General features: G+C 41.4%; 1 protein-coding gene across 2 annotated transcripts in view; it reads left to right on the top strand.

The window, feature by feature from the left end:
- Nucleotides 1-13,123, top strand: part of IMMP2L (inner mitochondrial membrane peptidase subunit 2) — a 665,729-nt gene that overhangs the window by 519,609 nt on the left and 132,997 nt on the right. The window lies entirely within an intron of this gene.

Genomic DNA, 13,123 nt, shown 5'->3' with positions numbered 1-13,123 from the left:
GCTTATCATTGTAGGAAAAAAGTCGGGTAACGATTATCATTCAAATTGTACTTGGCAAGAAATCAGAGAATTTTTGAAGTGTCTTTTGATGCATTTGAGAAAGAGGTTATCAACTATTTTGTGCAAATAATAGCCTCCTCCTGCTTCCATCACAGGGTCAAATCTGACATGCAGTTTTCTAAACATACACATCAGGTTTGTATGAGCCTCATTTGGATTGGGACTGTCGTGCAAGAAGAGCGGGGTTTCCTGGACCCGAAAGAGCTCCAGAAGCAGCCATTTGCCTCATTAGGAAAACTTACATATACTGATACAGGTGCATGTAACTTTCCCCAGTGGGCAAACAGCAGATCCCCAGGGGCATTTCAGGTCATTAAAACAGTACAGACAGAAAGCTTAACTCTTCTCCCCTTAAACCACAATCCCTGTCCGAATAAGGACCCCTCATTTTGAGAATTAAATCTGAAAAACATTGGGAAGTTTGAGCATCACTGAGCAGATAAACCGCATGAAGACTTTCCCACTGCAGACATGATTCAATACTTCTGTATATCAAAATATTTTGAGTATTCTTACTTCAGCATCTGCTCCCTTCCTTACCACCAGGGGCCAGGCACATGTAAAGCGCCTGGCCCCACTTCCCTGCTCCGGCGCGATGGCCATCTGGCCCTCTTCCCATTGATGTTGCTGGTGCCACCTAAACGGCTTTGTGCGGCAGGCACGCTCCTGCCGCCGCTGCCAACTCGCACTGCCCGCTTGTGGCCTCCTCTCCTTGCGGCCTGTTCGCAGCCTTCTCGCCTCGCAGCCGCCTCGTCGCCTTCTTGCCTCGTGGTCTCCTCGTCTCGCGCAGCCTCCTTTCCCTTGGCACCGAGACCTCGTGGCATTTGCGCGGCACTGGCAAGCAAGCCCCTGGCACATCCTACCTTTTTACCGCCATGGGCCAAGTGCTGAAGGGCAGGGGCCAGCTTCCCAGGCCTGGGGCTGCACCGGATGAACCTGGACATGACCCCTGGCCCCTGGTCTTTCCCAGCCCCTCCACAACATGGCAGCCACCATGCCATCTCCCCACTTGCCTCCCCCAAAACGCCCGCAATCCAGTCCCCCAGGTGAGTCTGGAAGCCGTTGCTTCTGGGTAGACCTATACAGGATTCCCTGAGTCACATGCATACTCAATGAGAACTAGGCCTTGCTTAAATGTTGCGTATGTAGTTTGCAAGAATATAGCAATGTCAATAATTAATTGTCACGCTTTTAATTACAGAAGGGAGAGGTGCCAGGACAATGCCTGCATCTTGTTTTTGTGTTTTCAAGTAAAACTGAAAGCATCCTTCACAATAATAATTAAAGTCAAACAGCAATCATTAACTAAATACAGGTTTCCGAAGTCTGCTGCTTAAGCTAACATGCACAAATGATTTATTGATTTTGTTGCAAAGTAATCCAATAATAAAATTACCTTGAAAATGTAAAAAAAATTCCCAAATTAAATAATGGATGATCCAGTTTGCTGTGACATGAGTTTATGGTTGTAGGTTATCATCGTGAATACACCTTTTGTGGCGGGGGGGGGGGGACACCACTTTGCTAAGCAGGATTTTTAAAAAACAGAATTTATTTGGTTAAATCAAATATTGTTGGTGTACTTGCATAAGGGACATGTCAATTCCAGATATAGACAGCTTAATTGAGCGGTCATATTATAATGCCAGATGAGAGAAGGAGTGCAGCGCATGGTTCTCTGTAGCATCAAAAGTATCACAGCGACTTCAAAGGTTTATTGATTTATTTGTATTCTAAATTCTATTCCAGGGATTTCTAGTAGATAATACTGCATTAATTTAAAACACTGGCCTAATTTTTAAAAATACCCATTGACACATATAGGACAGCACACAATACTACATTAAATATTTTCATACCTGCTTAACTTTGGCCTTTACAAACAAGGTTTATAAAGCCAATGAGACCATTCTCAGTGGCCCTCCACTATTGAGAAATTACATTGCCCAGAACTTCCTTGTACAGTCTATTTTAGGGTTCCAACGTAAGGTATACACATTCTATACTTGGATGAGTTAGATACTGTATACTTTCCATAGTCCAAGCCATTATTTTGCAGATTTCTCAGCTAAATCCCAAGGTCTTGCTTCCTTACACCATGCAGTCCTTGTATAACTAATCCAATATATCCCAGCCACTGACGCAAATCAGTCACCTTGTGTGTCACTCAAATGCAGTGCCATTTAGTGAGGCATCTCATGTTGTCAAGTGGCATCAAGCTTCTTCTTGCTCCCCTCCTCCCTCGTTCCATGAGTGCTGAAGTGTAAAAAAATCCTTCAAGCTTGCATGACAATGAAAATAGTGATAGCAACAGCAGAAATGAGAGCTACTGAGAGCCAGTGTGGTGTAGTGGTAAGAACAGGGCTTTTTTTCAGCTGGAACGCAGTGGAATGGAGTTCCGGAACCTCTTGAAAATGGTCACATGGCTGGTGGCCCTGCCCCCTGATCTCCAAACAGAGGGGAGTTTAGATTGCCCTCCGTGCCGCAGCGGCGCGGAGGGCAATCTAAACTCCCCTCTGTCTGGAGATCAGGGGGCGGGGCCACCAGCCATGTGACCATTTTCTCCGAGGGCAACCCACTGAGTTCCACCACCTCTTTTCCCAGAAAAAAAAGCCCTGGGTAAGAATGTTGGACACAGAACAGGGAGGCCCAGGTTCAAATCCCCACTCTTCCATGGAAGCTTGCTGGGCTTCCTTGGGCCTGTCATACCCACTCATCCTAATCTATCTCACAGAGTTATTGTGAGGAAAAAAATGGCAGATTGGAGAATGATGTAAGCTGCTTTTGGTCCCCATTGGGGAGAAAGGTGGGATAAAAATAAAGTTTTTTTTTTTTAAATGAAGAGAAAGAAGTAGGTACTACACAACATTAGTGGTCGTCTTTTTCCTTTGCCCTTCTCATTAACTCTGCAGTAATTTTTTTGTTTTTGAGGAGCCCATAGAAATCCAAAGAATTCTCTTCTCTGGCACTTAAAGCTACAATCACAAAATGCTAACACATTTGTGCACCATAATACAAAACCCGCTCAAACAGGCAGTTATCTGTCCGCTAATTAAAAAAAATATCTCTAGACAAAACTGATGTGGCCAATTATTGTCTACTCTCTAATCTGCCCTTTCTGGGCAAAGTGATTGAGAGAGCAGTAGCTGACCAATTCCAGATCTTCTTGGAAAACTCTAGCGCTCTAGTCTAGACCCTTTCCAGTCTGGATTCAGACCAGGGCATGGGACACAGACAGCACTAGTAGCGTTAGTGGTTAGTGGATGATCTCCATCTGAATATAGACAAAGGCCATGCCTTTTCATTGCTCCTCCTGGATCTGTCTACAGCCTTTGACACAGTAGACCATACCATCCTGTTGAGGCGTTTAGAAACAGAAGTGGGCATCAAAGGATGTGCCTTGGACTGGTGTAAATAATTTCTCATGGAACAGACTCAAAGGGTTGCCGTCGGAGATCAGCTATCTCCAGAATGGGAAGTATCTTGTCGGGTCCCTCAGGGCATAATCTTATCTCCCATGTTATTCAACCTCTATGTAAAACCTTTAAGAGAACTCATTCGCAGCTGTGGAGTTGGATGTCATCAATATGCAGATGATACCTAACTCTACATTTCGCTATCCAGGTCCCCAGAGGATGCAGTAGAAATCTTAGATCTCTGCCTGACAGCCATAGTAAAATGGCTGAATTAAAATTAAACAAATTAAAATTGAACCCAGACAAGACTGAAGTGATGCTTGTTGGGAAGTCAGAGATCTTGAAAAACATTGTACTCCCCACTTTCGATGGAGTTCGTTTGACCCTTGCAGACTTGGTTAAGAGCCTAGAGGTTATACTGGATCCAGTGCTACTACTAAAAAACATGTTAAGGCAGCTGCAAAAAATGCTTACTACAATCTCACTCTAGCCTGGAAAATGGCTTCTTATCTCAACACAGCCGACCTGGCCAACTGGATCCATGCTATGGTAACATCAAAACTTGACTATTGTAATGCACTATACAGTGGTCTCCAATCTAAGTTAACTAGGAGGCTCCAATTGGTGCAAAACGCTGCAGCTCAACTATTATCATGAGTGAGCAGGAGCTTGAACATCACTCCCATCCTACAGTCACTTGATTGGCTACCTATCAGTTACCGTGCTCAGTTCAAGGTATTGGTTATTACGTACAAAGCTGTTCATGGCCTTGGTCCAGCATACCTATGGGACCACCTCTCTCCCTATGTCCCTCCACAGCAGCTTTGCTTATCTGAATAGGGTCTCTTGCAGGTGCCAACCTGTACATGGGCAAAATCAACAGCAGCCCGTACACAGGCTTTCTCTGTGGTGCCCCCCCCACCCTATGGAACGGCCTGTCTGAGGAAGTCAGGAGAGCCCCCACCCTCCTGGCTTTCCGCAAACAACGCAAAACTGAATTATTCAAAAAGGCCTTTTTTCTCAGCTAAGAGGGCAGGATTGTAGGAAAGGGATCCCAGATGTTTCGCTAATGAGTTAGAAACCATCGATTTCACCATTGTTCCCTTAGATATTATCTGTTGCTTTAAATATATACTCCTATATACTACCTGTGCTTTATGTTGTTCAATGTAAGTCCTAGAACTGATTATGTTCTGTTTCAGCAATTCCTCAACCCCATACTGGATCCTTGCTAATACTGTGTCTTTGTAAACTTGTATTCATTTACCCTATGACATTGTTTTTTGTTTTTATTATTATTATTATTATTATCATTATTATTATTATTATTATTATTATTATTTTACTTAGCGTTATTATGAGGAACAGGAAGCAAGAAAATTACACTAAAATATCAGTTCCATTGGTGCAAACCATTTCTTGTGTAACTAATTATTTGGGGAAGGTAAGGAGATGGGAGGAATGGACCTTAAGAGCAACAAAGAAGGGACTGTGGTGGAATAGATGGAGATGGTTTGCAGAAGTCAATCCCCCAGTACCCTGAATTAATAGACATCAGTGTTTAATAATACTCAATAAATTGACACAGAGGCATAAAATTGTGGTTCAAAAAATAAATAAATATAAAAATATAAAAATATATAATGTAGTTTATTTGTTACAATTATGGTTTGTAATTTCTGCTGCACCTGATGTTTTCTTCTTGAAGTTTTTCTTCTTGTAGTTTTTGATAGACTTTTCATAAAGTTTCAATGTCCTGCTAAAAGTTATTTAAAAGTTATTTAAAAGTTTAAAAGTTTTTTTTAAAAAAAGTTATTTCATGTTTTTAAAAAGTTCCTTTAAGTATTCTTCTGTGACGGCAAGTTGCTGTAATGCCGAATCAAGTTGTTTTCTTGTATGTATGTAGAATGGTATTTATAAATAAAAAATCTATCCCCCCCCCCGCAAAAAAATCTATTTTCCCATACTGGATCCTTGCTAATACTATATCTTTGTAAACTTATATTCTTTTACCCCATGACATTGTTTATGAAGATGTTCTTGATACTGTATGGAAACACCTGCCCTTCTCCTTGCCACTGATTGTACTAATCTCACACTATGTAATCTGCTTTGAGTCTCAGTGAGAAAGGAGGAATATAAATGACATAAATAAAATAAATAAATAAATACCAGTTGCTGAAGTTTGGGTCTAAACTGACACTCCTCATGAAGCAAATGGAGGATATAGTGAAAAGTTCTGTATCTGTTCAGTTTATCCCAGAATGCACTTATGTTTTCAATGTTATAATTAGAACATAACATGAAAAATGATTTTTATGGGTTTTTTTTCTGCTCCTCACTCCCAACTTGATTTTTCTTGTTTATTATTATCATTAATTTCAATTTTGATTTTTTTTCTGACTACAAGCATCTCATATACCATCATTCCCAGTACTTTGCAGTTCCTTACATCTATTTTAATGGCTTTGGTACTTTTCTTTATTTCTCAAGGAGTGAAATTTTGGCATGTTTTTGAGGGTGTTTGTATGTGTATGGTGGACACACAGCTGTGAATATTTATGAGATGCTCCAGGGCTGTTTTTATCTTAGGCTGGTAAGACAGCTCACCTCAGATGGGCAGGTATGGGGGGTACCATTAAAGACCAGGAAATTGTCAGTTTTTCTATTGTTTGAATTTTCTGTCAGGGACAAAAATACCTTGCACCAACTCTTGAGATGCAGAGAAGGATGACAACCTGTAATATCAAAAACCATTTTCTTTTCAGAAATGTGATGTCCATAATGCATCCTATATCAAACCAGTCCTTGGGATTTCAGCAGTAAAGTTTAGTTTGTGTGCAGAATGGAGTGGGGGAGGAGTGTCTTACAATGCATTTGTGCTTTTAAGATTTTCTAGAAGACTAGCTTGTATAGATTGGAGTAAACTGAATGATGTTTGGAGTTTCTGGCAGATACCTGAAAGCAAGTTAATCCAATACAATAAATCATCTCTACAGCATGGACTGCTTAAGTGTAACATAATGGGTTCATTAATTCAGTGTTCCAAGGGCCAACTTTTCTTCTATCTCCCATCAGATGTACAATGTAGTGATAAATGGCTGAGTATAGTTGGGTAGGCCTGCATCATCCAAACTCTTTGCCTTCCCTCATTCAGCTGCTGGTGCTGTGTTAGGCCCACTGGTTCCCAGAACTTGAATCAGCCAGCTCTATGTCCATCACCCAACTAGCCATTGTATAGCATCCTGCAGCATCCCTCTCTGAGCCTTCTTCATTTTGTCTGTTCTTAGCTCCAGGGGCATGTTGTGGCAGCCAGCCCAAGGTCCTGTACTGGTCGTTTCCTCTCCTGATGCCGAGCATTACATTCCAAAATGTTTCCTTGTTGATGAAAGAATTTGTGGGGTCCAAAATGGGAGCAGGGAAGGGGAAAAAAGGTCATCTATACACATATGAAACAGACACAAACTTTTATTACAGTTTCATAGATAGAAGCTGGTAGAACTTTGAGTGTAGTAATTGTTGTGCTTTACAGAATTCCTGAGCAGCATGCTTTATGGCAGCTTTAGAGGAGCCTTGAAATGCTGTGATTTAGCAAGAAATGCATTTCTTTTCTTAGAGTCTCTCTGCACGAGACATCTTACACAGGGACGGTCAAGAGTAGGGAGATGCAATGTTAGCCAGGAAGCGTAGTTTAAAAAGACAGAGCCAAAGGCTCAGGCAATTTCACCTCTCTACATGACAGTAGTTTAAAAAGACAGAGACAGCAGAGATTGTTCCTCAGAGGGTTTGTTAATTTAATCTTTGCCTCCCCAAAGAGGAGGTGAAATCAACAGACCCTTAAACTACGCTTCCTGGCTAAGGGCTAAAATTGTGTCTCCCTACACTTGAGCATCCCCGTATAAGATGTCTCATGTAGAGAGCTTCTTAGTCAGTAACCAGTTATTTGTTCATTTGAAAGGAGGAGCTAAACCCAAAATTATGCTGATGGATATATATTTATTTTATAATTTGTATGTACAATCTATTCAAGATAGATTGTGTAAATCTTTTTGTTATTCTCGCACAACAATATAGTTTTGGAGACTGGGTTTGTCAGCTGCATTCCTAGAAATGCAAGATCAACTTTCTGACTGTTTTTGGTGGACATTAAGTAAAATGGTAAAGGTGCAAGCACTGAGTCATTACTGACCCATGGGGGGATGTCACATCACGACGTTTTCTTGGCAGACTCTTGTTATGGGGTGCTTTGCCATTGCCTTCCCCAGTCATCTACACACTTCAGTGTGTAGAATGCTCTAGTAGACAACTTCACTGTTGTTATAATCAGTGCTTTTTTTCTAAAAAAATGTTTAGGAGTACTCTGTTTGACTGAAGAAAATCACCATTTTATAGTTCAAATCAGAAAAAAAAATGCAGTCAATGGACAAAATTACCAAGAACATGCATTACCTCATATTACACAGCTCACAATAACTTCCAGATTGGCATGAGGTTATGTTCACTAACATCTTCCTGATTCCTCTACTTGCTTTTGGTGTCCGTCGCCAGATGTCGTCCTTTCAAAAACCATGAATTTACATACACTGAAGGCTTAAGTATAGTTTCAGTATAGACAGACTTTGCACTCTTTGCACAAAATGTACACGAATTGGTCGCCGCCATCAGAGGTAGCAACAAGACTGACCAATCACTGTGCTAGATTCCAACTGCCAGAGCTCCAAGTGGCTTAGAGAAGACTGGTTTGTATTTGTCTGCACCCAAACGATCACTGATTATGCCAGCGATCTCGGTGGCGTGTTCAATGCTCAAAGACATTCCATTTTTTGTACGATGAACAGCGCTCCTAGTGACTTTAAATATAACTAAACATCTTTGTTGCCAACATACGCTACATAAAACTTAACAAATCACATAAATATCCATAATAATACATTTGGAATTGGTTTAGCAGGAATTCCAACATTTTAAAATTTTTACTTTCTCCTGTTTAGGGGTACGTGTCCCCCTGCATACCCCCAGAAAAATGCACTGGTTATAATACAATAAACTTTGAGGAGAAGTTCAGCACAAAGATCGATTAATGAAAGCTTCCTATAGTCAAAACCCTGGAGAAATGAATGAACACTACTGAAGTGTAAGCATTCGGGATTTAGAACAGCCATCTGAAATATCTGAGAAAGTGACCCGAGTGAAGTAGTTGCCATTTGTTATGTCCATCTGTCCCCGGGTAGCATCAACATATGAAATCCGCCAAAGCAGTTGTAGGCAGTAGGGGCCAGGCCAGGACCAGCACAACAGAAATCCAAGCTCTTTATTAACCCATCCCCCCCACACATCTCCCCTTCTCTCGTGCATCAGTGTCCATCTGATAGTGATAGCAGCTTTCCCCCTGAATTCTTTTCAAATTCTCTTTGCCTGGCCCAAAAATCTGAAGTACTGGGGAAGTGCCAGGGAAGAACATAATAAACTAAAAGCAAAGAAGAATACAGCTCTAAAACGGACTTGAGTTCCTTGTGTTTGGGGATATTAGTACCAGGAGAACATTGAATATATTTGAATATTCTCCCTGCCAGTGCCACTTGAGGTTGGATTTTTTTTTTTTACTGTTCACATTTCATTAATTAATAGGAGAAATGGTGACATGGTGTAGAATTTGAAATAAAGTAAAATTAAGGCAAACCGTAGAGCCTGTTCCCCCCCCCCCCAATAATCTTTTATGCATATAATGAGAGCTGCTGCAAATATCCATGGGTTTTTTGGTACTGATAAGAAAGTCACACATTCACTCTTGCCTAGAAGGCGGCAGACTTGGAAACGGTATTATTAATTCTGCAAAAAAGCAAAACAGATCACCCACAACTTGATATGCAAGTTGGTTCGCACCAAACTCAGTGTATCAGATCAGCATTATAAATGTACATGCTTTTAAAGGAGGTTTGTGCTTTGAACAAATAAGTTTATACTCTGAACACTTCAACTGGTATAGAAATACTACTACTACTACTACTACTACTACTACTACTACTACTACTACTTCCACCACCACCACCACCACCACGACAAAGTTATTTATAAATAATGATATGCTAGTGATGTAAATCTCATAATCACTCTTGTGGATTCATATTCTGGGCATGAGATTCCAGTGATAAAAACCTTTGTGGAAAAGAAGGTACAGGTCTCACACAAAACAGATTTTGTGGCATTGTAAAATGTATGATTCGCAGAGCTGAACACATTATTGAATTCACAATATATAAGGAAGCTGAATTTAGGCTTGGCAGGCCCTTGCAAGACCACGTGAATTCCAAATTAATTTACGCTGTGTGAATAAAGAGCGCAAAGTCTTCAGATCAATGAATTCTCACCTGCCCTGCTAGATTAAGATGCAAGTTGTTGGCCTGGTGGAGTTCGGAAATGTAGTACAGCACGGCTTTAAATACGGCAGCAACTGCATGGAACAGGAGAATCCGAGCTAAAGGCTTTGAGTAATATATTTGCTTTTATCATGCTAATGACCATTTTATAATTTGTACAATGCCTAATGTGACAGACTAAAAACAAGGGGAGGTTCTCAACCCTTCGAGACTTAATATGTGATGGGGAAAAATGACTTCATATGGTATTTTATAAAACTGTTACTGGGAAAAAAGGACAACTGCTTGGAGGCATTAAACTTCTTTTCAGTTTCCTCTGAGAATTCTTAATAGAATAAAAACATCTGTTATTGTGCCAGGTATGTTTTGATAGCTACAACTTGTATAGCTTCAGGGAAGCTCAGCTGTGTTTCACATTTATGAAGAATGTATCATGGGTTGAATTGCAAACTTCCACCTGGTGTTTAACGATAGTTAAGGTTTTAAGGTATTTGTCATTTAACACGGTAGCAGAAGCGACGGATTTGAACTTTCAGCCTCTACAGTCTGGTGTTTCTTTTGGTCTACCAGCATTTGCTGGTATGTGGTTCTTCACCTGTGGTTTGTGATTTTGGCAGGCATCACTCCTCTCCTCAGAAGCTTGATTTTTTTTTTGGCTAATTCTGATTAGTTTATATAGTTCTACAGTAATTTAAATACTAATATATTCTCAATTTCCTCCATTATTCTTTATTTCTAGCTAGCCTAGGTTGCAGGGAGGGGTTTAACTTCCCTGGGGTCTCCTACAAGCCTGATTTGCCACAGTCAGGAATTATGTTGTTTTGAAATATGGAAAACTGAAATATGAAAATACACCCTAGAATGCTAGAAAATCTGCTGTGACACTTTGGGGGAAGGGGAAATCCAGGAAATTCATTTCATTACAAGCATTTCTGTGCTACCTTTTGACCGAATTCAGGGTCCCAAGGTGATGAACTTTAAAACATTACAGTATGTTAAATATTAAAACATTTAAAATAGCATTTAAAAGATGAATATATACATGATACAATCAAACAAACATATAAAAACAAATAACCAGGGAGGAGGGCTAATAAAAGTTAGTGAGGGATTGACAAAGAAAACAAAGAAGACTCCACCCACTGGTAGAAGAGAAGAATGGAAGGAGACAGATGAACCTCCCTGGGGAGGGAATCCGAAACTTTCAGCACTGTGACCTAGAATGATTTTCTTGGGTTGCCCTCTGTCAAGCTTCAGATGGCAGAGGCACCCAAAGCAGGGCCTCCAAAGATGATCAGAGAAGTTAGGTGGGTTCATATGAGAGTATGCTGGCCCCAGGCACTTTGAACTGTGTCCAGAAGCAAATTGGGAGCAAGTTCAGATGGAACAGAGATGGTATAATATGGTCCTACAACCTACTCCAGTCAACAATTAGACATGGGCACGAATCGAAATACGAATCAGATTTCGTGACAAATTGGGCTGATTCATGTTTTGTAAAATGCGTTTCATGGGGCCGTGGTTTTCACAAAATTTGTGACTTTTTGGGCTGATTCATTCAGTTCATGAATGATTTGTGATGTCAAACAGGCTGGTGCTGATCCATTGATTCCCTAGGCAACATAGGCCCAGAATGTCTGCAGACCTTTTGTTGCTGTTGGAAACCCCAATCTTAACCCACATAACCTTGATAGATCTCCCTGCCAACTGGAGAGCTTTCATTCTGCCCTATACGGGCAAGGAACAGGGGGGTTAATCCCCTAGGCAACTGAGGAGATGGGCCTTCTGTAGCCATGGGAACACCAATCTCATCCCTCCAAACCCTATTAGGCAGGTCTGTCTGCCAATCAGAGACCTCCTGTTCTGCTGTATGTGAGCATTTCTTATATAAGGCACAGCTCTCTGCTTCGTGCTTTTCAGTTCCAGTAGACAGAGGGAGAGGGAGGACCTGTTGCTGGGATTTGGAGTGAGTGAAATTGGGAGCTTTGGGCTGGATTTGCTGCTGCTTTAACAGAGACTGAAAAGCCTCTTTCTTATTTTCAGGTCCTTGCTGGGAAGGTCGTTAAGTGAGGGTGCCTTCTTTCCTCCACCCTTCCCAACCCCAGTCTCAGGGCATTGCCTGGCTCTGGGGCCTAGCTTGACTGAGGCCTACCTTTTTTTTCTTTAATTTTCTTTGCTTATATTCTTATTTCGAGCATTTGTTCTTGCTGGCTTGTTGGGTGAGGGTGGGTGGAGGAGAGCTTGCTGAAGTCTCCCTGCAAGTTTAGCATCTCTGGGTATGAAGGTGGCCATTGAAGTGCCCTGGGTTCTGATGAATCATGAAACTAACTAGTCGTTTCACGAAACAGGACAATTTCGTGAAAGTTCATGATTTGTGATTTGTGGAATTTCCACCTTCTCCCTAGGATCTGCAGAAAGTGCAAGATAGAGCTTCCTAGCCAGCTGCCATGGCAGAGTGGGGAATTTAACCTGGGTCTTCCAGATCATAGCCCTCCATTCTAGCCACTGCACCTTACTGGCTAAGTGTTCTTAGCTGAGTCAGACCAACAGCATTGCGTTTATCTGAGAGACTGTGTGTTGTGCAATAGTGCACTCTTCCTTGTGATTTGTATTTATATTTTCTCCCCTTTCCACTCAACATTTCTCCCTTTCCCCCTATAATAACCTTTTTTTATGATGACATGTTTTGGATTCACAATACGTTTCTTTGCGATACTTCTCTGAATCTCTTCCCTTTGTGCCAGATCACCTGTGTGCTACAGTTGCTATATGGTATTTTCCAGGGTTTCTGCCCTGTTATTTTGTTATTGTACTAGGACTGAGCTGGAAAGCCACTTTCTCAGCTAGCCAGTCTAGATTTTCTCAGGAGGTACCTGAGTGGTTGCAGCCGATTACCAGGCTACTTTCCAGGAAAAAAATTGATCAAAGGAGTTTCCAGGAAGAAAAAGCACCTTTCCCCACTTTCCTAACTGCAACAATTAGACTCTCCCTAGATGCCTTCCCTCATCATCACCAGCACACCCTATGAGGCAGTTCAGAGTGAGAGAGAATGATGGCCCAGGGTTACCCAGAGAGCGATATGACAGAATGGGGATTTGAATCAGGATATCTCCCTCGTCCCAGCATAATTCACTGTGTGTAGTTCCTGCAGTCCTTTACTTCAGTGGGCTCAGCCTAGATTAACATTGTGTAGGATTTTGCTCCAAGTGAAGTACTACATGCAACTAAGTAATTACCATCTGAAAGGGAGAGAAGAGTGGCCCATAAGGC

The sequence above is a fragment of the Eublepharis macularius genome, chromosome 9 (assembly GCF_028583425.1).
Source record: "Eublepharis macularius isolate TG4126 chromosome 9, MPM_Emac_v1.0, whole genome shotgun sequence".
NCBI lineage: Eukaryota > Metazoa > Chordata > Lepidosauria > Squamata > Eublepharidae > Eublepharis > Eublepharis macularius.
The sequence above is the reverse complement of the archived record's forward strand: the minus strand, read 5'-3'. Positions and strand labels throughout refer to the sequence as shown.